At 40.5% G+C, this 27607-nt stretch overlaps 1 long non-coding RNA gene across 1 annotated transcript; it reads left to right on the forward strand.

The window, feature by feature from the left end:
• The first annotated feature begins 15314 nt into the window (after nt 1–15314).
• LOC124272892 lies at nt 15315–19524 on the forward strand. Its single transcript, XR_006897470.1, has 2 exons — nt 15315–15362; nt 18727–19524. It is a non-coding gene; the product is annotated as an uncharacterized LOC124272892 (long non-coding RNA).
• The last annotated feature ends 8083 nt before the right edge of the window (nt 19525–27607 follow it).

Here is a 27607-nt window from a genome sequence, read left to right on the forward strand (position 1 = left end):
ATTTACCCGAGACCGTTAATACCACTTCAGATGCAAAATCAATTGCCTATACAACAAAAAATAGCAAGCGAAACTTCAGTAAGATCAGTCGTCTGCTGGTGACAGGTAATATATAAACCGGAAGCCACGTGATCACAACACTCCTTCACAGTGCGGAGCAAAACGTATGGCTCATCGTCGAAAACTGAAACAAAATACCCGGATGTGGAGAGCGGCAACAGTTTCGCCGATACGATGTCATCAACGCTATTTTTGTAGGGAACACTTGATATTTTTGCGTGAAATAGATGAATATATCATTTATCACTCAAGGTTAGTAAAATAAAAACTTTAAATGATACTAAGGTAAGAAATACGTTTTGTCTTACATCGTCGAAAACCCCTGACACAGGGATATTAAATGAGCTTCACAGTATTTATCCCGAATGAAATATATTTACCCAGGAAACAAAAGGTTATTTCACGGCGGGGGACACCAGAAATGGGCTTCACACATTGTATCCATGTGGGGAATCGAACCCGGGTCTTCAGCGTGACGAAAGGACGCTTTTAACCATTAGGCTTTCCCCACACCCACCGCAACACCCCACAACCCACACCAAACACCCCAACACCCACACCAAACACCCCACAACCTACACCCAACACCCCACACCAAACACCCCAACACCCACACCAAACACCCCACACCAAACACCCCACAACCCACACCAAACACCCCACACCCCAACACCCACACCAAACACCCCACAACCCACACCAAACACCCGAACAACCCACACCAAACACCAAACAACCCACACCAAACACCAAACAACCCACACCCTTCTAGAAGCTCGTTTAACAATCCTAACAAACAATCTGAAAAGCTTTGAACGTGAGACTTTGGGTATAATATTCTCGATTATCCCCTTTGATCGTTGCACTGGCAATGTTATTCGTGTAATTGATTTTGTGAGTTGTTGAATGAATGACGTGCAAGTTAAAACATATCTACATCATTCACATCATTCACATCCGGATATGAGGAACTAATACTATCACTTTTTGTATCATTACAAGCAACATTTGCTGTCTTGATGACAATCGTTAAACTATCTATTTACCATTTGCACCGTACGTTCAATTGGATAGTTCACCGGTGTCTGGATACGTCCCTAATATTGACTCTAAAAGTAAAAAAACACCAGCATTTTAGTCTCTGAAATTAATTTGTTCTGTCAAACTGTCCTTTGACAATTAATAGTTGTTTACACGTGCTGTTTTAACCTTGAAGATCAGAGTTAGAATTGGTCTTCACGTACCCTTGGTTGTCGTGAGAGGCTACACTTTTTATAGAGGTGTTACAACAAACATGCTGTTGAAGTACTCACATTTTATCACATTGATATAATTATATTATAATGGTTTAAAATGATTAATTAAAAACACAGAAAAAGAAACGGAAACCAGAGAATATTACCAACACAAGAGACCTTCCCATCCGTTCCTTGACGTACCCCTCCTTTCCTTGACGTCCCAATCCGTTCTTTGGCATCCCAATTCGTTCCTTGACGTTCCCCTCCCTTCCTTGACGTACCATCCCTTCCTTGACGTCCCAATCCCTTCCTTGATGTCCCGATCCGTTCAATGACGTTCCCCTCTCTTCCTTGACGTTACCCTCCCTTCCTTGACGTCCCCATCCGTTCCACGGGGGCCCCCTCCCTTCCTTGATATCCCTATCCGTTCCTTGACATCCCTATCCGTTCCTTCACGTTCCCCTCCCTTCCTTGACGTCCCAATCCGTTCCTTGAAGCCCCAACCCCTTCCTTGACGTCCCCCACCCCTTCCTTGACGTTCCCCATCCCTTCCTTGACGTTCCCCTTCCTTCCTTGACGTTCCCATCCCTCTTTGACGTTCCCCTCTCTTCCTTGACGTTCCCCATCGTTCTTTGACGTCCCCATCCGTTCCTTGAGGATCACACACTGCAAAACGTGATGACTCTCATACTAAGAGATCAAGACAATTAAGCGCTGAGGTAGCTCGTTCGTAACCCAGACAGTCCGAGTTCAAATCCATAAATGTGGCAACTTATGACTTCTATCATTAATAGTCCCTGTTGTGGCACTGTGGAAATATTTTCGTCGTTAAATACGTTATTCTTCCAGTACTGATTGAACCTTAAACATTGTCTCCACCATCAACAAATCGAATAGTAACGTGTTCTATGTTTCTTCACCTAAACAGTCCACAGTATTGCGACTATGCTACGTTAAAAAAACTAAGCCCATTACAACATGTCTGTGTTTGGTTTGAGCCAACCCCATGTAGTTGTGTTACAGAAAGGCTGCTGGCTAGAAATGATTATGTTAGATATCACGGAGGATGATGCAAGCCAGTTTACTCTTCAGTGAGTATTGTCCGAATGGATTGTTTTCCAAAACACAAACCTGATACCGTTACAAATTTAATTGCTCACATGAAAAAGATATTTTCCAGAATGAAATGGATTTTGTCACTGGGTTGAGGATATCGTTTCAATAGCGAGCAAAGTGATGAAAAATTAAGCTTCTTGCCGCTGGTTAACTCGCTTTGTCACCAGTCGTTTCTACGAACTCTGGCAAATTTATTGACGAATCCTTTCGTCAAAAGAAAAAAGATTAGCCTCGAACGATTACCGGTTTTAATCTTAAATTGTCGCCACGCACTGTGAGTCCTTTATCCGCCCCTCACGCTTAAGCGCACGGGCTCAATGCCATGGGCACGATTTGCACGCGCTTTTCTGTGCCTCATAGCTCCCAAATGTGCGCGTGCACCAAAACAGCAATGACACTGGTGCATGGAGCAAAAAAATAAGTTCATCTGCAAAGGTCCCTAAATCTTCCTGGTTAGTGAAATCAGTTTGCCTAGATTGAATGTTCGTTTATTGCCATTTTCTTCGGGACAATCCTTTTCGTCAATTGTCGATCGCAGTCCTTTCAAAGATTCGAATTAACGGAATTTGTGCCGGTCGGGCAGACTCTCTCTCCCTCGCACGCGCGATACCGCGGCCTGCGACGAGTAGCCATCTTGCTGGAAAATTGCGTTATGTAAACGCGGAGTCGAGTACTTGACTTGTCTAAACTGATTACCTCGATCCGGCGGGGCCTGGGTTTCTCGCCGAAATGGAAAAATCGAATTTGTTTGTGCAATTAGACAGAAATTTGAATGAATCAAAAAGGAATATAAATCAAATCAATTGAAGAATGCAAAGCCTAAGGTCGTTATGGCGGATTATTCGAAACTCGGGCACCTGGTATCCAAACCAATGATGGCGAAATCGGCGCTCCGACTCAACCTAATTGTAACACGGGGAAACGCTGCGCTATAATTTCCTGCGATGACTTTCTGAGATGAAATTTAGAAATATAATTTACATTGATATATTGTGAAGGGCCTCTCCGAAGACGACTTTATGACAAGCAAATTGACGGATTGGGGCTTGAGCTCTATTTCGTAGATGCGACTCTGGGGTGAGATTGATTCTAGCACCCTCAAGTAGCAAGGAGCAGACGCGGTCCCTACGCTTGTCTCGCAGAGCGGACTCGAATGCCGTTGTCCAAAATTGATAAGGTTATTTCACCACACTGAAGAAACGTGCTCGGGCTATCATTACGTCCAGACAGCCTGCGCCTCTTCGTCCAGGGCCAAAATCGCCCGTCGTCTCTCGAAGCAGCTAAATTTGTGCAAAGCAACGCCAACAATTGTTGAAATATGGCGATCTGCGAGCAATCAAATTCACGTTTGCAATTTTGACATTAATCCACGATATTATTTTTGTTTATTTTGACCAGTTTTATTAGTTTACTTGGCGTCAGCCAGAGCGCCACTGGAGACGAATTATCCAAGAAAGTGTGATTTATTTTCGACAGAATTGCAGGAGACATTTATGACTGTTAAAATGCCTCTTTTTTTGCCCCGTTTCTAAACTTTACTCATCTCGTCGGTATTGGCACTGTTTTGACTGGCACGTCACTGACTTCACAGATCCACTCGCGCAAAGTGACTACTGGAGAGACGAAACACTACCGACAAGAGTTACCTCCCTTCTACCACAAGACACGATGACTCGCAGCGGTTGCATTACGATATGTTTAAAATGCAATCACCATCGTACATCCTGTGCTACTTGATCTGTAAAGTATGATGTACGATAATCAATAATAATTACCATGAGTAACTTTCATATTCCAACCTTTTGGCGCTCGTTGCAATAACTCATTAAAATTAATCAAAGTTTAAAAAGCGATGACAGGCTGCATAAGATTTCATATTAGGAACGAGTTTATGAAAGCCAAATAAAGTGAGGTTAGAAATTGTATGTCAATGAATATGTGACATTTGTCGGTTCTAAATTTGGAACTTAACAGGACCTTACACAGAAATTAAATGAAACTGCGATCGATTTCGCCTAACCAAAGAAGCTGTGTCGAAACAATAGAATATAATTACCAATTTTGTATCAGGGCCATGTCATATCAGTTCGCATTTGTCACATTAGTCAGATTCAATTTGCACCAGATTTAATTCCCAAACGATGGTCTGGACAGTTCCGTACTCCCTGCACCAAAATAAATCCGAATTGTGTATTAAAATTATGAAAACTGCACGCGTCCATTGAATACGTACAACTGCGATATTCCTCGTCTGTTTGGCGTCAGATTTGATTTTGTGTGAAATGTAATCGCATGTGAAAAACGTTTTCTTGTTTTTTTACTTGATGCTTTTTACCGTTACAAAACAATGTTTCAACGTGTACATTTAGTATATCTCTAAATACAAAAAATAAACGTGAAAGTAAATGTTAGATCCGGTTTCATATGTTGTTCCATCTGAATTCTAAATCTTGACAATGGGTATCATGGCGTTTGATGCAACGTTATTACTATAGGTGGTTAAATTCTTTTCCCGACAAGTATTTACAAGATACCATTGTCCCGAAGAAGGGCATGTTTGACCAGCATCATGGATATCATATACAGGAATTTGGTACGGTGTTATGACCTTTTGAAATAGTAGTATGAACGACAAGGCCAGTTATGTAGGGCATTAGACTTGCACAAGTCACTGAGGTAAAGATTAATAATTTAAATGAAAATTTGTAAAAAATAATAAATAACAGACTGGGGTCCTTGTTCTGTCCGCTTATGTAGACTTGCCTCTTTGAAGGATAGAATTACTATACATCCATGGGCTTATCTAGACTTGACTCTTTGAAGGATAGAATTACTATTTCATCCATGGGCTTAGCATTTAGTACAGCTTTGGAGTAAGGCTGGTGCGACATGTTCTAAGCGCACACAGGAAGGGTGTATGTCAGCGGTCGGTAGGGTCGAGGATAGCTATATGTATATATTCATTAGATTCACTGAAACCTACGTGATAGTCAACATACAAGATCTAGATTCAAATATCAATTTTTAAATACAAAAATCACTACATTTCATTTAATTACTGTTAGTTCCAATATTACCAGTATTAAAGGACAAAACACGTAAATATGATTTACCTGTTAATTTCAGGCGTGTTGAGTCTTGTAATTTATGAAAGCTTAAGAGACATTTTGCTAACACGTTAAAAACAAAGCTAATCTACTTGTGCTACAGTCAACGAGTCCCGTCTTGGTATTCCGTTTATCTCCCCGAGGTTTGTCAACACAAATCACATTTTAATCCCTTTTATGGCCAGCTAATAATATAACGATCCCAGTGCGGGGCGTTTATTAGAAAAGCTGGTAGTGTTTTGACGTTTCCAAACATGGCATTTTAATTATGTTCAAAAGTTACACCCCATCTCAAAGACATGTCATTTATGTGTTAATGCGATGGTGAATGTATGATGTTGTAAGATATATTTATTGAGTTCGTTATAATTTACACGTTCACCTTAGCTTAAACTTGTCACCCAGTTCGTGTGGTGTTGTAGTCATCGTGTGTACGTCTACCGCTACTGTGTTGAATTACACGTCGGCTGCTAGTAGCTGAACTCCCCTGTTGATAGATAAAAATGTATTTAACCAATCATAATAACTACAGCATGGATCTCAGGTACTGCTACTTTAGTTCATTTAAATAAACTCGTATTCCAGCCCAGGCCTACATCGAGCACGCCTTGGTATAGTGCAAAGTCGTCTTGTTATATGCTGTACCGCTGCTGCTACTGCCGCTCCAACCACAACCATACTTTCTACCAACATAAAAATATTACCTTTTTACAGTAATAAGAGCTGAACAAAATTTATCAACACCATCACTGATTCTTTAGATATTTTTATGGTACTACTTGTCGAAATTCATACTGATTTCATTCTGATAGCGTCAGTTCTAGTGGCATCAACATCGTACAAGAGAACTTTTTAACGAAAATTCCTGAAGTCATTGAGTTTATTACTACATGAAGACATGGCCATGCTTCATCTACAATAACTACAAAACTATCACTATGATGTGTAAGTCTTATGCTGCAGTCACTTTCTTCCATGCCTAAACATCTCAGAGCGAAATTGAGAAGCATCTAAGTTCAACGATGACAGAAATGTACATGCAATATACAAGAAACACCTAGATGTCTAAGCACACCGCGTGCCATGTTATAACGTAATTGGTTACACTGCTACATGATGTCAGACATGTCGTAATACACCTGCTTGCGTCAGCAGCAACAGTGACTATCAGCTGGCTGTCCAGGACGACGTGTACTGCTATCTTCACAGGTCAACAGTTGTAATGGAAAGTAACACGTAACACCAGCATATGAAGGTTATTGTTAGTGACATGATATAAACACTCTTATCTCCCTGGCGCAGACGGAATAGTGTATTGGTGGCGATGTATACGCGATATAGACATGTGTGTATCGGTTACACAAAGACGTTGTCGTACACATTAGTGAGGCCACGTCATTGCAACAAGGTCGAAATGTACATGATATCGACATTGGGTCATTGCTCCCCCACACCATACTACAGGGGGATTATGGACGATACATACATGACATTGACATGAACCTCGTGATTTATGTCACTCACACCGCCACTAAAACAGGACTATAGTGGCTTACGGTATATTGCTGTTTTTCATTTTATCGCCGCTTTACTACTTGGATATCGTGAACGAAATATGTATGATATACATATAGCTACCAAGCTGTAATTCACACATCACCTCCACTAACACCACGTGTCATTGACGAAATATACATGAAACGGACACGGGATCTATGCTATAATTCAAGTATCAATACCATTGCTCCAAATATCATTGACGGAATGTACATGATATATACAAGCTGTAATTCGCATATCACCTCAACTACACCACGTGTCACAGACGCAGTTCACATGAAATAGACATAGCTCCCCATGCTATAATTCAGTTATCACCTCCACTACAACAGGGATATCATCGACGGAATAGACATGATATAGACATGGCATTAAGCTGCACATCATCTTATCAATTCCAATACATCAGGTATCATTGGCGAATGTACATGAAATAGACACAGGGGCTATGCTGTATCTCATCTATTAATTCCACTACACTAGCTATCGTTGACTGAATAGACATGGTACAGACACGGACAGTGCTACAAATCATTGACACCTAAAATACAAAAAGCGGACGATTATTGTGGACGATGTGCTGTAACGGTTCTGTGACCACCTCTATAACGTAGACGTCGTTGATGACCCTACTTCCTGCCGACAAAGTACATGTGGCATAAGTTTTATATCACCCCGCTACAGCTGGACTTCCTGGACGACTGCACTAACACCCACGTCATGTCCATGCGCTGTAAATGAACTATTCGAAGACGTCCACAAGCGCCCTAATTCTTGACCACTTGAGACAGAAGTGGGCAGTACCGTATCGATCAAACTCCAACACTTCACGTGTACAAGTAGGGGGGCCTGTCAGTTAAACACTGGCGAACAATGTGTAATTAACGATTTTAATGCCATCATCCACCTGTGGTTCGGGAAACTCTGACATTCGTTAGCCTGGGTTGGCGAACCTAGACATCTAATCTAGCCTTTATCGAAGACTTCATGTCAATAATATGATAAGGAAGCCATTTCGGAAAGTGTCGTGAAACATAAAACTCGCCCCAGCCGAACCTATCTGGCCTCTTCGGGTGCCAATTGATATGAACCACTCTTTTCGTGTTAATTAGGTGATTTCCACGATCTAATGGCGCACGTGAGCGTTCTGACAATATCTTGAAATAGTTAAGACCGCGTTTACACTGCTATAAAAATTGTTCGGGGACTGCGATTCGCAGACTTATTGCCCATGTTTCATGCAGTGTTAACTTTTTGTGAGGCCGCTGGCACCTGGAATAACTATTTAGACACTTTAGCATCCAGGCAACGGGTCTCTTACTCTGCAACTGTGCATTGAAAATATTTTGATTTAAATCTCGGACGATTTATGATATTACGTTGATTCTTCAATTTTGCATTTTGTTAGTTATGAAGCTTACGCTGATGCGTAGCAACGTATTAAATTATCACAATTACAAAGCGCTTGTCAATGGATTTTCGCATCTTCAAAACACGTGTTACATTCCCCCCGATTCGACCAATACTATTGAAAAGTTATACCTCGTTAATAAGGACGACACGGCCGTTATTGACAGGTTCCGGGTTAGCGAAGTCCTTTCCAATAAGGTCATAATTATTTCATTTCATATTTCAATTTAACAACGCGGTGAATTTGCTAATGCATTTTACAGTTGTTTTGTTTCAAAATAATTTTTAACGGGTTCCCAACGAGATGTTATTGATCGAGGCATCTTATACTCTGGCTCCTTGACTCCGGGTTTCCGAGTACAAGACTACGGGACATCATCCTACTGTCGATAGAGACGCGTGGTGACATGAAAAGTACATCACATGTCCATTTCATTCAGCGCTCAAGCCTATCACAGAGCCGGGGATCAATCAGTAATATATTTCATGTACATTTCGCCCAACAGAGCATCATAAAACAGAAGAGGCAATCAACCAGAAATATAATTTCAGGGTTAGAAAAAGCATCACTTCATATCAGACACGAAGAGATCATTAAAATAAGCGAGAGGACTCTAAAACTTTAAGTGAAATTTCCTCTCCAAATATCACCAATAAAATGGGTTTAACGGTTTGAGGTACGCCAGGGATGTTGTAAATTTCAAACCCTCCTTGAACGGGTACTTTGCTTCTTCCGTCAGCCATCTCATCACAGTTTTATAGAACCAATTGTTGTGCGTCCTAAACGAATAAACTCGTCGCCAATTACAATCAGGACCCTCGCTGGTGACTCATAAACAACCAGCTTTTATATTTGCCTATTGCGATTTTAGGGTGACAAACTTGTATTTTAGATGGAAAATTAAATGTTTCAGCACACTCGCCCGATAAATTTGTCCGACGAGTTTTTTGTTAAGTCTATTTTATTGGACGTTTACTGGTGAAGTCTCACGCTTTACGGTATAAAGGCATAATAAGGTTGTCAGGCGAGAGACGGGTAACGTTTGGTTGCCGTTTATGACGCCGCGGCGAGCCCTTTTCACTGTCTTGCAGTAAATCTTCGATCTGGCATTGCTAAGGACATGACTACTGGATAGGCTGTATGATTGTGGCAGGGTACAGCACCTTTTTTAAGGCATGGTTGATGTATAACGCGTTATTATGGTCCAACTGTCTAAAGCCATTGGCCATTATGGGTCTGAATAATGGCATATTTGGATGACCTTTCTTCCGTGTCACTCAATCAATGATAATAATGATCTTCCGCTATTAATTGTATGATTAAAGTCTGATTCTTTACACATTTGCTCGAATTTATTGTTGATGCTCCTCATTCAGTGTTGCGTGACCATAAAACCGCGTGTTGGCCATAACAGAAAATAATTTGCAAATCCTCGCGGTTGTGTAATTAGAACAAATAATCATGAACATTTTCAGATATTTTTACTGAAAGTTTGTTTCCGTTATTCTGTTGCATTTTGAAGTGATTAACATAAATATCTACATAAAAACGGAATTGCCGAAATCCTGAATCTATGGTAATTGTACAACATAATTATTTATATTCAGTAAAAAAATGTTGAAGTTATTTCATATCTGCTGAAATCCAAATACATTCTAATGATTTTCGTGTTCGACCCACCTCTGCAACATTTCCACACCCACCGCCAACATCTGGTGTGATGGCGTGACACAAATGGCACGAAAAGAAAAACAAAACAGGCACGTTTTGAAGGAAGTAACCACTTATTGATAAGAATGAAATATTACGACATTCGACCGTCATACGGCATTATTGTTATCCGTGCCTCGCTCTCGTATCAGGCGGGAAACGTTGCATCACGCAGACGACTTTTTCTGACACCCGTGATGTACTGCTTTGTCCGTGCGAAGTGACATTTGTCGTCTGTTACAACTGACGCTTCTGCCCGTGGTGACGAAGTCGAGTAACAGAGGGTGGTGTCATACCTAATTGACTCGAACACATCGGATCAGGACGGATTCCAAATTCCAACCACGTTCAATGCCAATCATAAAACCTAGGTCGCCATTGCGCAATTCTGCCTTGGACGTTTTTATTGCGACTCGGACATGGTGAAGAACCGCGACACTCTTTTTATGTCTGTTCATATTGTTTGATGAAATTGAGGGTTTTATTTGACAGGCCGGTTGTTTACAGGGCTAAATGTCGCCATGTGTGAGAGCGTTGCACGGGTGATCAGCTGGTATTTGAATTTAGCCAAAATTTTATTCATCTTAAACACTTTATTACAAACAGGAGATTTATCGTTTCGTGTAAATTACAGACCCCTTCACTTGGTCTTGTAAAAAAATATTGTCAGTTTGTTTTTGGTAATAAATAATTCATTGTCTTGATTGTGTCTCATTAAGACAATGTCTGAAGGTATGTTTGCATTCATAAAACGACAGAAATATACTTTGGGCTCAAGTGATGATGTATCAGCGCATGTTAGCATTCAGAATATTTACATTATGACATTATTTATATTGATAGTATAACTAGAAAAATAAACGTATGCGAAACTGGTTGAATATCTTACCCACAGGAAGTTAGTCTAACAGGAAGTCTGTTCGGGTGTTTTTCTTTTGTTTTTATTTTCCATTTTCCGACCCGAATAATGAAATAGCCATAACATTGTCGTATATAATTATGTGTCACGGCATGAACAACTGAATCGTTGAATATTGGCTTTATCTGTAGGTGATAATAGCACTTTACATACATGAGTATGCCCGTGCTATAGGACCCACAAAGGTTCGGGTTAGAATTAATCTTCAGCAACCCATGCTTGTTGTAAGAAGTAAGGTTATCTGGTACTCCTCGTTGACTTGGTTTTATGCATGTCATCGTATACTAATTGCGTAGATCGATGCTCATGAATTCATTTACTGGATTATCTGGTCCAGACTCGATTATTTTACAGTCAATCGTCATATACTTTAATATACAAGCAACCAACCGTGTAGACTTGCCCAAGTCTCTAAGGTAAAAAGTTAAGTGCTAATTTCTATTAAAAAAATAATAAATAACAGACTGGGTTCTTAGACTGGGGTCGGTTTATCTAGATTTGCCTCTTCGAAGGATAGAATTACTATACATCCATGGGATCAGCATTCAGTACAGCCTTGGAGAAAGGCTACCAACCGCACTATAGATGACGAAAGGACATTTTATATATGAATGTACGGAGCTGTGCTGTAGGTGACGAAAGGGCATTTTATATATGAATGTACGGAGCTGTGCTGTAGGTGACGGAAGGACATTATATACATGTATATGAATGTACGTGGCTGTGCTGTAGGTGACGGAAGGACATTATATATATGAATGTACGGAGCTGTGCTGTAGGTGACGGAAGGACATTATATATATGAATGTACGGAGCTGTGCTGTAGGTGACGGAAGGACATTTATATATATGAATGTACGTGGCTGTGCTGTAGGTGGCGGAAGGACATTTATATATATGAATGTACGGAGCTGTGCTGTAGGTGACGGAAGGACATTATATATATGAATGTACGTGGCTGTGCTGTAGGTGACGGAAGGACATTACATATGAATGTACGTGGCTGTGCAGTAGGTGACGGAAGGACATTATATATATGAATGTAGGTGGCTGTGCTGTAGGTGACGGGAGGACATTATATATATGAATGTACGTTGCGGTGATGTAGGTGACGGAAGCACATTGCATGCATGGATATGCCCGTGAAATTCGAGTGCGGTACCCAGGGGCGTTCAAATTGTAATTTATCAACAACGGAATCTGCTTTACGCAGCGTTTCAGTCATTGCGTGGCAAAAACCGGTGCTCACCGTCTGCAAAAACGAAACTTGTAAATACCCCCACCCATCCACACCCTCTTAAATGCTCGTTTCTAATAATGAGGTAATACACTGTAATTATGCATTGTGAAAAAAATAATTATGTTATTTAAACAGCATCGGCCAATAATAAATGTCGAAACATCAAAAAGCCCCGAAGGAATAAAGTGTTTATCTAAGCACACGAAATCTCTTCCTATCAAATATTACCACATTGGCCTCCCCTGTGTTACTATACTGAACTGATTGCATCAACACTCATCAACTCCTGTTCCACGGTCCACGGTGTCCTGATGGACGACAGGCCATTATTATATCGTCAATCCAAACGAGATGGTTAGCGATATGAACACGTCGACACGTTGGGTGCCGCCACTCCCACGATGACCCCAGGGGACTGAGTTGGGGGGCATTGTTACTTCATAAATAGGAGCTAAAACGGTAGCCGTGGCTTTATTCTTGGCGCTTATCTTATCGTGGCATCGGAAGAAGGCTCCGTCCGAAGCAGCGGACCATGCGCACAGCTGTGGTAGGCACGGAAACATGCGCGATCGGACTAATGGCCGTGGACGAGTGGGAAACGAAAACAATAAACTATGCAACTGAAACAGTTTCTGGCACCAGGCCACTGTTCCTCTGCGGCTTAGCTGCTAAGAAAAGCTGGCCGATATTCTCAATTTTTTCCTCCCAAACCTTTTCCTTTATTAAAATTACACGCCCCGTTAGCATGTTTTGTCAGTGAAAGCGAATTGTGCGTTAAGGGCACGTGCTCGGGTGTCGTCTGCCCGCGGAGGATGATGCAGACGACACCTGCGGGGCGCATGCGCCACGCGCCATTTCCCCTGCCACAGCTGACCCTTGACAGCGGGAGGCGAGATTTCTTACAAAGTGACCAAAACATTTCGAAACTAGCGTGTCGAATGAGTATCTGCCCCGAGGAGGCTATCCCTGCTTCAATTCTTGTAATGGGTTCTGATGATCATTTCACAGTACATAAAGCCGACGGGGCAAGACCGGCCGTCAGCGGGAAGCCAAGCGTGAGACGTCTCTTGAGGAATGGTTCATAACCTGCATGTGATAACAGGGTTCCAGCGGCCATCTTTATTCCATCGATCACACGGGTGATGGGCGCGCTATTATCCCCCCATCCGATTCTCTGATCCCTTGAACGAGGGGGAGCGGGTTAACGATGAATCTCCACCATAAAGCCGCCATCGTTACATGTTTATTTTGTCAGGAAACGTACGCACAACATAAATAAAAGTGGTTTTCCATTTAGTAGAGCGTTTGATGGTTCCGCCATAGCGCGACGGTCACCGTAGCCGCCAGATCCGAGTCGGTGCAAGCAGCAGAAGACATCAAGATGAAAAACACCCACAGTGACAGCTCATTGACTCCACTAAAATAACAATCAGGAAGGGGCTCCTATTTACCCCTCTACGCTTGGATAACAGTATATTTACGAGGTGGATATGCATTACAGGAGAGGCTGGTAATGATACTAACATTAAAACCATGTGTGAAGTCATTATAGCAGCGTCAGGAAGACATACGCAGGGGAACGACTAGCGTTCCCGCGAACTACTGATCTCTAAGCATGTCACTTGCTATGTAGTTAGCCTATAAACAGACAGTTGTATAACCTGTACATCCCGGACGGGGAAACCAGGATTTATGTCAGCGGGTTGTCAGGGTTGTAAATCAGGAGGGTAACAACCAACATATGACGTGTACATGAGCACTATGCCATTACGACAAAACGGGGGCCGATATACAGGAGGGGTACACATTGGTCTCACATTATTTAGTGGATTCTTCTTGAAATATGTTTTTTTCGAATTCACACGCTATCTCGAATTGTACCCAGTTTTGATAACCGCGTTGTCACTCATTGATTGTGTTGATAACTCGAACTTAACATGTTATCTCGAATGTATATGTATCTTGGTTGCATATTTACCTCGACGTACCTCGATACTTTATCAAAGGCGTACAGTATGCTCTTATCGGTTACGTCATATGGTATTCGGGGCGAAAACGCGGTTGCAGCGACATGTATGCTTAAGTCGAAATTGGTATCCCGACCCGTGATAGTAAAACGTTCCCGGCCCCAGCACAAACGTATATAGAATATATCCACGTTGTTCCTCTCTGCTGAACTCCGTGTTCGGATCTGAGGACGAGTATCTTGATTCTGGAAAACACAGTTCCTAGTGGAGTAAGCAGGAACGCATCGCTGACTGTTTTAGTTTGTATAACAGTGCTTGACACGAGCGTGTTTCGACCCTTTTGTTCGTGACATGAACTGACATTTCACCATGACCTTTTAGTTGATCACCTACAAGAATAGAAAATTGGTTTAGCGCTTGAAATTTGTACCACATTTTATCATCAAAACGGACACGTTATATCCCCTTGCTTTAGCGTCATCCTACATATCATATATTGTGTAAAAATTCAGAACAAGACAGTTCAGGCTTAAAAATTCCTTCCAAAATGAAGTGTGATTGTGGTTTTTCTTTTCTGTTAGGTCTCGAGTTATCTCCCTTGGACCATAAACCTTCTAACCGCACGTGAAATGGCAGGAGGCCTCTGAAATCTGTTACCCCAACACGTGCTCGTTGCTTAGAAAAAATACACGTCGATGGTTGATTTGGTTCATGTACTGCACACCTCAGAGGCCTTGACCTTAGACACTACAAGCACTTTAACACAACTGTAAATAAAAGTGAGAGAACTGGGCTTTTTAACGCTGTTATTGTAAATGCATTATCGTACATATGACAAATCCAAGCATGTAAAAAAAACCGATCAACTGACATGTATATTTTTGAAAAGCTAATTCTTCCGCCGTCGCGAGATTCAAAATGCTTTTAACGACAACACGTTCTACAAATTACATGTTCTGACGTCATGTAATGTTAGCGAAGTGTACCCAGAAACCTCCTTTGTTGACGTGGAAGCACTTACAACATCGCTCAATGTAAGCATGGTTCATGATATGATGTACTGTCTCTTTTTGAAATTGCCTAATTGAAACTTATACGTGGTGTGCTCGTGTGTGGGACGCGAGTTCCATTAACCTCTTATCCACAACTTATCTTCAACACATGGTGGTGAAATTCCGCATCGGGGGAGAGACTTCCCATGCTAAATCATGTGTAAATAGTTGTAACGATGACGCGAGGAGACCTCGTGCTTCCTGAAACCTATTTTCACAGCAAGAACCCATCTCGCTGTCAGACAAATGCCTCTCTCGCTGTTTGACTAGACGGAGTTTGATTTGCATGATTGATGTTTGACAGGAAGACTCCTGACTGCACGGGTAATTTCAATTGTGCGTGCTAAAGATTGGAGACGAGCAAAAATGAGCGCATTCTGGCGGCGGCCATGTTGACAGGCCCGCAGCAGGAGGCCCGGATGTTCTTCTGCACGTGCAGCACGTGTGACGTAACACCACTGACCGCTACAGAAATGACTGAGTCGTTACTGACCGGTATCCGTGTCATAATGGTTTTATTACTCCGCGAAATTACTAAACATCCGCCGGTTCGGATAGTGTTTCACTTAAGATTGTTTTCACAGTGTTTGTGTTAGATTCGAATTGGGATTGTTTACAAATGATGATAGAACCAGTCATTGATCTCTCGGCAATGAACACGTGTTCAGAGCAGTGTTCTTTCATTTGGGTACATTCAAAAAAAATATTATGTTTTGTTTCTACATAAAATTATATTCGTATGTTCTTTTTTTTATGTCAGATTCATCTGAATGTCATTTAATTGTTAGTTCTTATCTGAATTTGATGTGGGCGGTGGGGTAGCCTAGTGGTTAAAGCGTTCGCTCGCTCACGCAGTCGACCCGGGTTCGATTCCCCACGTGGGTATAATGAGTGAAGCCCATTTCTGGTGTCCCCCGTCGTGATATTGCTGGAATATTGCTAAATTCACCCACTGAACTTGATGTACATCACAAAGAAATAGTTCCGATGGTTTTTCATGGAACCAACACATACCGGGCCACTATTTATGGCTTGTCTCCCTTTGACTGTCATGTTTACTCCCGTGTCTGCACATAATTTATTCGACAAACGCGAAAAGAAAATGTCAAGTAAGTATCATACATGTAATCTGTTGAACTGACGCTCTATATAGTTACAAAGCCTCTGCTATCGTAAGTGCATATCTGGATTCAGTTTACACAATCATATAATAATTGAATCTATTGAAATCTGAACTTCTTTCATTTTGTTAGTTGTTATGAGTGACTGTGGAATTAAGTGAGTTACGTCTTGCGGGCTTTTGACATATGTCACTCAGACGTCTGAAATATACATGGCACGTGTCACATATGCCACGACATCGCTCACTGACTCCATGTCACGTGGCAGATATTGTCACCGTAATTCTATTCTTAGCAAGAGGGGTAAAGAAATAATTCAATTTTGTTGGCAATTCGACCCTTACCCCGCATGAAAACTCTACAATTATTTTGTATTTTCAGACGATAATTGGATAAATCTCATACTCCAGTTTCAGATGATATTTCAATGTCTGCTGTCACTCCAAACATGTGGGAATAGGGCGGGAGAAGAAACCCCAGGGGGACACGAAAGGCTACCAAGAAGACACAGGGGTCCCAAAATACAGTGCAGACATCTGATTGCTTTCAAAATCCAGCTGTGAAAATGAGTCGACCCCTTTCCGATTGTCGTAATATGTACGACATTCGATACCACTTCTGGCTGTAGCTAGCCAAGATGGCTGAATAGTGTACCCTTGCCCGTTATAAATACCACCCGCTTTCTGTGGATCCTTTCACAGGACAAAATTAGCCGGCTTCATCAATCTTTTCACGGCTTGAAGGTCTTTTATTCAGCCGAAGTCACTTAGGAATCCCAACGAAATATCTTTCGCCGTTGGCGGACATTTAAAACCGTTTAACGACATGGTGACCTGTGTAGCATTACCTTCAGAATTGCATTGTTTCGGATAGGATTTCAATATATTGATATAATGATAGGTTGTTGTCTTTCAGTTGGACTCGTAAGCGTTGTTGCAGGGTTTGCTACATCCGTAAAGCACCCTCGACCGCCTTCCGTCCCTGCTTCACTTAATGAATAGTGTCCCTCGAATACGCCTTTTTCATTTCCGAGTGAACGGAACACGCAGTCAGGAATGATGACATAGAAAAACGTCTATCCCTCCAACAGCACTGATTGCAAAATTACCCGTCTCAAATTTCACATTGAATTAAAACGTTGAATTTTCCACGCATGTAGGTGACATATCACGGTATTCCACTTTCACCGTAATGTCCAAGTGCTGATAACTCACCATGTGTTTCGCGCAAGATGCTGTCTACACGTTAGCATTTTCCAGTCAATCCCGACTCTTACAAATGAAAAGAGCTCCTTTAAAACATGGTAGATAGACGATTTTCTTGTTATTAATGTATCACTGACAACTACACCCATTGTTTTCTCTGAGTATGTACTTGTGCTTGAGGAGTTTAGTCAAAAGGTCAGAGAATGTTTGGGTATCTTTGTGGCTGTGGCATTTGTCGTCGAGCAAGTGAAGCTTGGTTTATAGATATACAAAATGCACTTTTTAACGCGTATGTATGGTTGTTTGCGCTAGTGAGTGAGTGGGTGAGTGAGTATGGTTTTACACCGCTTTTAGCAATATTCCAGCAGACATCAGAAATGGGCTTCACATATTGTTCCCGTGTGAAGAATCGACCCCGGATCTTTAGTCTGACGAGCGGACGCTTTGACCTTGAGGCTAACCCCACCTCCCCGTTTGCAATAGTATATACATGTGAAGGTGTTATTGTGTTAGCTCACTGAGACACGTGGATGCATTATATGATGCGTACCCCCCTCAGTCACATACACCGACTACAAGCCGACCAGTCCCTGTTTAACGATGGGCGCCAGACAGAGTTACAACAAGTACCATCTTTCAACGTCTTTCTGATGAGACATGAAGTGACCTAGACTAACATCTAGTCTCTGAAATGAACATTTTTTTACAGAAAAAAACCTGTTGATAAACATTAATCATAAAATATAATGAACAGGAGCCCAGAGACTTTCTTCGTTTTCAGAGACTGTGGAAACCTAGACTTGCCACATATTCTAGACTTGCATGGTATTTCTTGGATATATTTGTTTCAGGGTCTAGCAGTGGCCTTCAAACCCGAGTTTGATTTAACTTGCGGAATACAATGAAAAATCTTCCGGCGGTGCCCGGCTTTTCCATGGCTTGTTCATTGCTAAACGCCACCATTTACCAAATGATTTCAGTCATATATCCTAGCAATGTTCTTCACTTCTTTGGTTGTAGGGTGGATCTCCATATATCCTAGGATGGTTCTTCACGAGCTGTGTTGTAAGGTGGATCGCTACACGTCCTGAGAAGATTCCTCACGGGCTGTGTTGTAAGGTGGAAAGATTTTTCACGGGCTGTGTTGTAAGGCGGATCAGTATATGTCCAAGCAAGCTTTATAACGGGCTGTGTAGTAAGGTGGAAAGATTCCTCACGGGCTGTGTTGTAAGGTGGAAAGATTCCTCACGGGCTGTGTTGTAAGGTGGATCTCTACACGTCATGAGATGATTCTTCACGGGCTGTGTTGTAAGGTGGAAAGATTCTTCACGGGCTGTGTTGTAAGGTGGATCTCTTCACGTCCTGAGAAGATTCTTCACGGGCTGTGTTGTAAGGTGGATCTCTTCACGTCCTGAGAAGATTCTTCACGGGCTGTGTAGTATGTGAAGAATAGCAAGATTTTGACTTACACACGGTGTGTTAAAATTACCTTCTGATCGATCTTGAATGACCCTTTGTTTGATTACAGGCAGATTTTACATCAACGTCATATCAAGTGATTTACATTTGTAATTTTTCATCACATTTTCAATGGTACCTTTAATATTTCTCAGAATTTTAGTACGAAATAAACAACATAATTTATCAACTTACACAGCATTAAAATCTTTGTAAATGGGCGTAGATAATAACAGACAATGCAGAACTTGCATCAAATACGCCTTGTTCTTAAACTATTTTTGAAAATCGGATATATTATCCACAAAGGGCTGTTATTATTGCTACCTTAACACTTAAATAAAGCGCTCGCGTCCGAAATGTATGTTATTTAATCAGAATTATATGCCATCATCTATTTCATTCACATCAATTTCAAACAATGCACAGTTTCTGGCAGTATGAAAGCCAGCTGTGTCTCATAACAACGCTTATTTCAGTCGGGGTCACTTCTTTAACATATTCTTCAGCACATTCCCAAATTCCTTCCATCGCGAATAGTGGCGTCACAAAATCCAATCAGCTGACTTAATAACCAGTTTCCAATTTTTCAAATCTGGCAAATTTACAAAAAGATTGTATCAATTTCAATTTAACAATTTGGGAGGCGCGACCACGCAGCAATTGAGACAAATACTGATTTTTCTATGTCTGATTGGGAGAATTATCATATGATATCGACCCTGTGTTTTCCGCCCCCCAATTTCTCCCCGTTGTGCGAGATCATCATCGATCAGTTTTCAACTGTATGAGAAAAATATGCTCGATCAAGCCGGGTACAGGTTCCTTGTTATCAATATCGGACGAGCACTGGGGCCGGAATTCTTCCAAAACACATAATTAGCATGACTACCAAATTATTTCGTATTGTCTTGTTTTTTCGCAGATCACACTGAATAGTTTGATGGATGCTGACTCATCTGTATTGGGAGTAGTCTTGTTACGACAGAACTATTATTTTCCTTAAAAGTTCATTTAAAACATAAAATTGCAATTCCGGCAGTTTCCCCCTACTCTATCATGTGAGGTGTCTACTGAGTCGAATCAAACAGATTTATATGTCCAAATAGACGCTTACATGATATCAGTATATATGCCTACATGATATCAATAAATACGCATACATGGTATCGACATAAATGTATATAGTGTCATTAAACATTACATATGGATATAAATATGTACATTGTGTAATATCGATATAAAATGGTGGCAATATAAACACCTGTATGGCGTCGTCAGTATAAATGTGCGTTCATCGTGGCAATATAATTAAACATATAAACATGGTGTCAGTATAAATGTTTTCATGGTGGCAATATAAACACCTGTATGGCGTCAGTATAAATGCGTTCATGGTGGCAATATAAACACCTGCATGGTGTCAGTATAAATGTGTTCATGGTGGTAATATAAACACCTGCATGGCGTCGGTATAAATGTGTTCATGGCGGTAATATAAACACCTGTATGGCGTCAGTATAAATATGTTCATGGTTGTAATATAAACACCTGTATGGCGTCAGTATAAATGCGTTCATGGTGGTAATATAAACACCTGTATGGCGTCAGTATAAATGCGTTCATGGTGGTAATATAAACACCTGTATGGCGTCAGTATAAATGCGTTCATGGTGGTAATATAAACACACCTGTTCATGGTGGTAATATAAAACACCTGTATGGCGTCAGTATAAATGCGTTCATGGTTGGTAATATAAACACCTGTATGGCGTCAGTATAAATGCGTTCATGGTGGTAATATAAACACCTGTATGGCGTCAGTATAAATGCGTTCATGGTGGTAATATAAACACCTGTATGGCGTCAGTATAAATGTTCATGGTGGTAATATAAACACCTGCATGGCGTCAGTATAAATGCGTTCATGGTGGTAATATAAACACCTGCATGGCGTCAGTATAAATGCGTTCATGCGTCAGTAAATGTAATATCAGTATAAACACGTTCATGGTGGTAATATAAACACCTGTATGGCGTCAGTATAAATGCGTTCATGGTGGTAATATAAACACCTGCATGGCGTCAGTATAAATGCGTTCATGGTGGTAATATAAACACATGCATGGTGTCAGTATAAATGCGTTCATGGTGGTAATATAAATAAAGGCGTTCATGGTGGTAATATAAACACCTGCATGGTGTCAGTATAAATGCGTTCATGGTGGTAATATAAACACCTGCATGGTGTCAGTATAAATGTGTTGATGGTGTCGATATAACTGCTGACGTCGTATCGACATTAAGGCACCTGCATCAACACTAAGGGCGTTAAAGCTAGGAGTGCAAGATTAAGATGACCCCATGTTTATGGTCCCCCTCATGACTCACGGTGTCTGCTTAAAATATGCTAGTGTCCAGTTATATGTGGGTATAAAGTCTTCATGTTGTTTACGCAGTAATCAATCGGTCAATCTTTATTCAGAATCGAAGGTCACAGGCCCATAGTACAAGTTTATACAAAGTTCAACAGCAGAATGGATTTCTCTTCATAATGGCATGATAAATAAAAAAAACCCAATATTTTCAATTAATATACGGTTAGCGGTTGACAATAGCTGGGTAAATATGTGTTTTGGCGGTTGTTACGCAGAAATCCTTTCCACATCTGGTTGATGTCACGATGTGAGTGTGGCTGTCAAATGACAGCCTCGGTGTAGTGTAGATTCACATGCGAACTTTATGACAGAATATGTTCAGATGTTTAACGTATTACCAGAGACCATATACCGATATGGTCTCTGGTATTACTAATACAAATGTTCCGTAGATGTGACATTAACGCGCAACATAGCCTAGATCTTACAGTAACAGCAACATAGCCTAGATCTTACAGTAACATGAATATAGCCTAGATCTTACAGTAACATGAATATAGCCTAGATCTGACAGTAACAGCAACATAGCCTAGATCTTACAGTAACATGAATATAGCCTGGATCTTACAGTAACAGCAACATAGCCTAGATCTTACAGTAACATGAATATAGCCTAGATCTTACAGTAACATGAATATAGCCTAGATCTTACAGTAACATGAATATAGCCTAGATCTTACAGTAACATGAATATAGCCTAGATCTTACAGTAACAGCAACATAGCCTAGATCTTACAGTAACATGAATATAGCCTAGATCTGACAGTAACAGCAAAATAGCCTAGATCTTACAGTAACATGAATATAGCCTGGATCTTACAGTAACAGCAACATAGCATAGATCTTACAGTAACATGAATATAGCCTAGATCTTACAGTAACAGCAACATAGCCTAGATTTTACAGTAACATGAATATAGCCTAGATCTTACAGTAACAGCAACATAGCCTAGATCTTACAGTAACATGAATATAGCCTGGATCTTACAGTAACATGAATATAGCCTAGATCTTACAGTCACATGAATATAGCCTGGATCTTACAGTAACAGAAACATAGCCTAGATCTGACAGTAACAGCAACATAGCCTAGATCTTACAGTAACAGCAACATAGCCTAGATCTTACAGTAACATGAATATAGCCTAGATCTTACAGTAACAGCAACATAGCCTAGATCTTACAGTAACAGCAACATAGCCTAGATCTTACAGTAACATGAATATAGCCTGGATCTTACAGTAACAGCAACATAGCCTAGATCTTACAGTAACATGAATATAGCCTGGATCTTACAGTAACATGAATATAGTCTAGATCTTACAGTAACATGAATATAGCCTAGATCTTACAGTAACAGCAACATAGCCTAGATCTTACAGTAACAGCAACATAGCCTAGATCTTACAGTAACATGAATATAGCCTAGATCTTACAGTAACATGAATATAGCCTAGATCTTACAGTCACATGAATATAGCCTGGATCTTACAGTAACAGAAACATAGCCTAGATCTGACAGTAACAGCAACATAGCCTAGATCTTACAGTAACAGCAACATAGCCTAGATCTTACAGTAACATGAATATAGCCTAGATCTTACAGTAACAGCAACATAGCATAGATCTTACAGTAACTGCAACATAGCCTAGATCTTACAGTAACATGAATATAGCCTGGATCTTACAGTAACAGCAACATAGCCTAGATCTTACAGTAACATGAATATAGCCTGGATCTTACAGTAACATGAATATAGCCTAGATCTTACAGTAACATGAATATAGCCTAGATCTTAAAGTAACAGCAACATAGCCTAGATCTTACAGTAACAGCAACATAGCCTAGATTTTACAGTAACATGAATATAGCCTGGATCTTACAGTAACATGAATATAGCCTAGATCTTACAGTAACATGAATATAGCCTGGATCTTACAGTAACATGGATATAGCCTAGATCTTACAGTAACATGAATATAGCCTGGATCTTACAGTAACAGCAACATAGCCTAGATCTTACAGTAACAGCAACATAGCCTAGATCTTACAGTAACAGCAACATAGCCTAGATCTTACAGTAACATGAATATAGCCTAGATCTGACAGTAACAGCAACATAACCTAGATCTTACAGCAACATGAATATAGCGTAGATCTTACAGTAACAGCAACATAGCGTAGATCTTACAGTAACAGCATCATAACCTAGATCTTACAGTAACATGAATATAGATAAGCTCTTACAGTAACAGCAAGATTGCGTAGAATTTACAGTCACAGAAATAAACCGTAGATCTTACAGTCACAGAAATAAACCGTAGATCTTACAGTCACAGAAATAAACCGTAGATCTTACAGTCATTAGAGAACACACGTCACAAGCATAGTCTGTCTCAGCCCCTGAACCACATTATTTTCCCTACAGACTAGCCTTACCTGCAATGCTGAAACCCTAAATGAAGCAAGTCTAGATTTCCCCAGGTTCAATGGGGCTCCTTTTTAATTGAAATGGTTTTATTTGTTACAATCAAAATTATATATATTCAGAGACTGGACTATTCACAAGAAGAATGTAGATACTACAGCAGAACAAGGCAGGAGGAATGTGACGATGACACGTTACTACAGTGTATATAGCTGTAACAAGCTACACATCGGATGTAGGAATAAAACACACAGACATGTACTTACAATAACAACACAGTGTAGGTGGAAGACTAAAACAAGAGAGTGTGAACTAACACAAATGATAAAGTGTAACACCAGCAATATAGTGTAAATATATACACTAACAACACAGTCTACTTGTGGCACTAATAACAATAAAGTGTCAAATAACAATAATAATCAGACTAATGTAGTGTAGATGTTACAATAACAACAACATATCGGGCATTTAGCAATAGGGAGTGAGTTTAGTTTTACGCCGCACTCAGCATTATTCCAGCTATATGGCGGTGTCTGTAAATAATCGAGTCTGGACCAGACAATCCAGTGATCAACAGCATGAGCATCGATCTGTCATTTAGCAATAACGAGAATGTAGTGTATATGGAACAATATTATGGTTTAGATTTAACAATATAAATAACATAGAGTAGATGTTACACGATTGTCAATGTAGAGTACAACATTGTATAGATTTAACAAAAATAATAACAATATAGTGTAGCTGTAACAATATTGAGTAGAAGTAACAGTAACAGAACGTTACATCTTGAGTTGAACAAAACTTGTTAATGTTCGTATTGTTCACACAATATCTGACATGGTAGTTTCATTTTAAATCTTTTTCAGTATCGTAAGAGTCAAAGAAACTTTCTTTTGGATTCTTTTACAACTTTTTACGCCTATCTTAATTTCCAAATCCTACTATAGTCTGCGACCAGGTAATGGCTGGAGACAATGTATCCCTATGTAGCACACCGGCTACCCTCGGACCCCCTGATGATCACCCCCTCCGGACACACTGACACACACCACCCCTCCGGTAACCTCCGCGTATTGTAACATCTGCCGAGCTGCTATCTCCAAAATCTTGAAGATCCACAACCTTTGAGTTAAACATAATTATTCTTATCTATGCGTAAATCAAATGCGCATCGGCAACAAAAAGGCACAAGGCACAACTCCGATTGGTAATTGATAATTGGGTCTCAATTTGCCTGAACGGTCGTGTATAATTATCTCCCCTTAGATGTTGCACCGTGTGATTATGGCCCGCTGTAGTTAATCCAAAGCTCACCACCTCCCGACCCCTCTTCCCCCGGGGGAGGCGTCAGTGGGTTAAACTGTCCCTCTAGATGTTCACTTCAAGTCATCATGCTTGTGGACAACCCTCCTTTTACCCCTCAGTCACAGGCGTGTTTACTCCATCATTAAATCGTCAGTTAAATATCTTTCTAAAAACACAAAGTAACAACACAAATCGCCCAGTCTACAAAGTAATCTCGTATTTTCCCGGAGGTATAAATTTCCTCAAGCTTGCAAAGTAATTACACTAATCACAGAGTTTATAAAACAACTATGTCCTGTTTTCACTATAGTCTACCAAGGTACCATGTAAATCCCAGAGGTTACAAATTTATCACACACAACCTTATGTCCAGGTGTACACACTAACAACACTAGGAACTGAACGTCTACAAAGTAACAACACTGACAACAGAGTCTACAAAGTAACAACACTGACAACAGAGAGTCTACTAAGTAACAACACTGACAACAGAGAGTCTACTAAGTAACAACACTGACAACAGAGAGTCTACAAAGTAACAACACTGACAACGGAGTCTACAAAGTAACAACACTGACAACAGAGTCTACAAAGTAACAACACTGACAAGAGAGTCTACAAAGTAACAACACTGACAACAGAGTCTACAAAGTAACAACACTGACAACAGAGAGTCTACTAAGTAACAACACTGACAACACAGAGAGTCTACAAAGTAACAACACTGACAACAGAGAGTCTACAAAGTAACAACACTGACAACAGAGAGTCTACAAAGTAACAACACTGACAACAGAGAGTCTACAAAGTAACAACACTGACAACAGAGAGTCTACTAAGTAACAACACTGACAACAGAGAGTCTACTAAGTAACAACACTGACAACAGAGAGTCTACTAAGTAACAACACTGACAACAGAGAGTCTTCAAAGTAACAACACTGACAACAGAGAGTCTACTAAGTAACAACACTGACAACAGAGTCTACAAAGTAACAACACTGACAAGAGAGTCTACAAAGTAACAACACTGACAAGAGAGTCTACAAAGTAACAACACTGAGAGTCTAGAGTCTACAAAGTAACAACACTGACAACAGAGAGTCTACTAAGTAACAACACTGACAACACACAGTAAGAGTCTACAAAGTAACAACACTGACAACAGAGAGTCTACAAAGTAACAACACTGACAACAGAGAGTCTACAAAGTAACAACACTGACAACAGAGAGTCTACAAAGTAACAACACTGACAACAGAGAGTCTACTAAGTAACAACACTGACAACAGAGAGTCTACAAAGTAACAACACTGACAACAGAGAGTCTACAAAGTAACAACACTGACAACAGAGTCTACAAAGTAACAAACAACAGAGAGTCTACTGACAACAGAGTCTACAGAAAGTAACAACACTGACAACAACACAAAGTAACAACACTGACAACAGAGTCTACAAAGTAACAACACTGACAACAGAGTCTACAAAGTAACAACACTGACAACAGAGAGTCTACAAAGTAACAACACTGACAACAGAGAGTCTACAAAGTAACAACACTGACAACAGAGTCTACAAAGTAACAACACTGACAACAGAGTCTACAAAGTAACAACACTGACAACAGAGTCTACAAAGTAACAACACAGAGACACTGACACAGAGTCTACAAAGACAACAACACTGACAACAGAGAGTCTACAAAGTAACAACACTGACAACAGAGTCTACAACAAAGTAACAACACTGACAACAGAGAGTCTACAAAGTAACAACACTGACAACAGAGAGTCTACAAAGTAACAACACTGACAACAGAGTCTACAAAGTAACAACACTGACAACAGAGAGTCTACAAAGTAACAACACTGACAACAGAGTCTACAAAGTAACAACACTGACAACAGAGTCTACAAAGTAACAACACTGACAACAGAGAGTCTACTAAGTAACAACACTGACAACAGAGAGTCTACTAAGTCTAACAACACTGACAACAGAGAGTCTACAAAGTAACAACACTGACAACAGAGAGTAACAACACTGACAACACAGACAAAGTAACAACACTGACAACAGAGAGTCTACAAAGTAACAACACTGACAACAGAGAGTCTACAAAGTAACAACACTGACAACAGAGTCTACAAAGTAACAACACTGACAACAGAGAGTCTACAAAGTAACAACACTGACAACAGAGAGTCTACTAAGTAACAACACTGACAACAGAGAGTCTACAAAGTAACAACACTGACAACA

Source organism: Haliotis rubra, unplaced genomic scaffold (assembly GCF_003918875.1).
Source record: "Haliotis rubra isolate DU_JTF1 unplaced genomic scaffold, ASM391887v1 Scf174, whole genome shotgun sequence".
NCBI classification, from domain to species: domain Eukaryota; kingdom Metazoa; phylum Mollusca; class Gastropoda; order Lepetellida; family Haliotidae; genus Haliotis; species Haliotis rubra.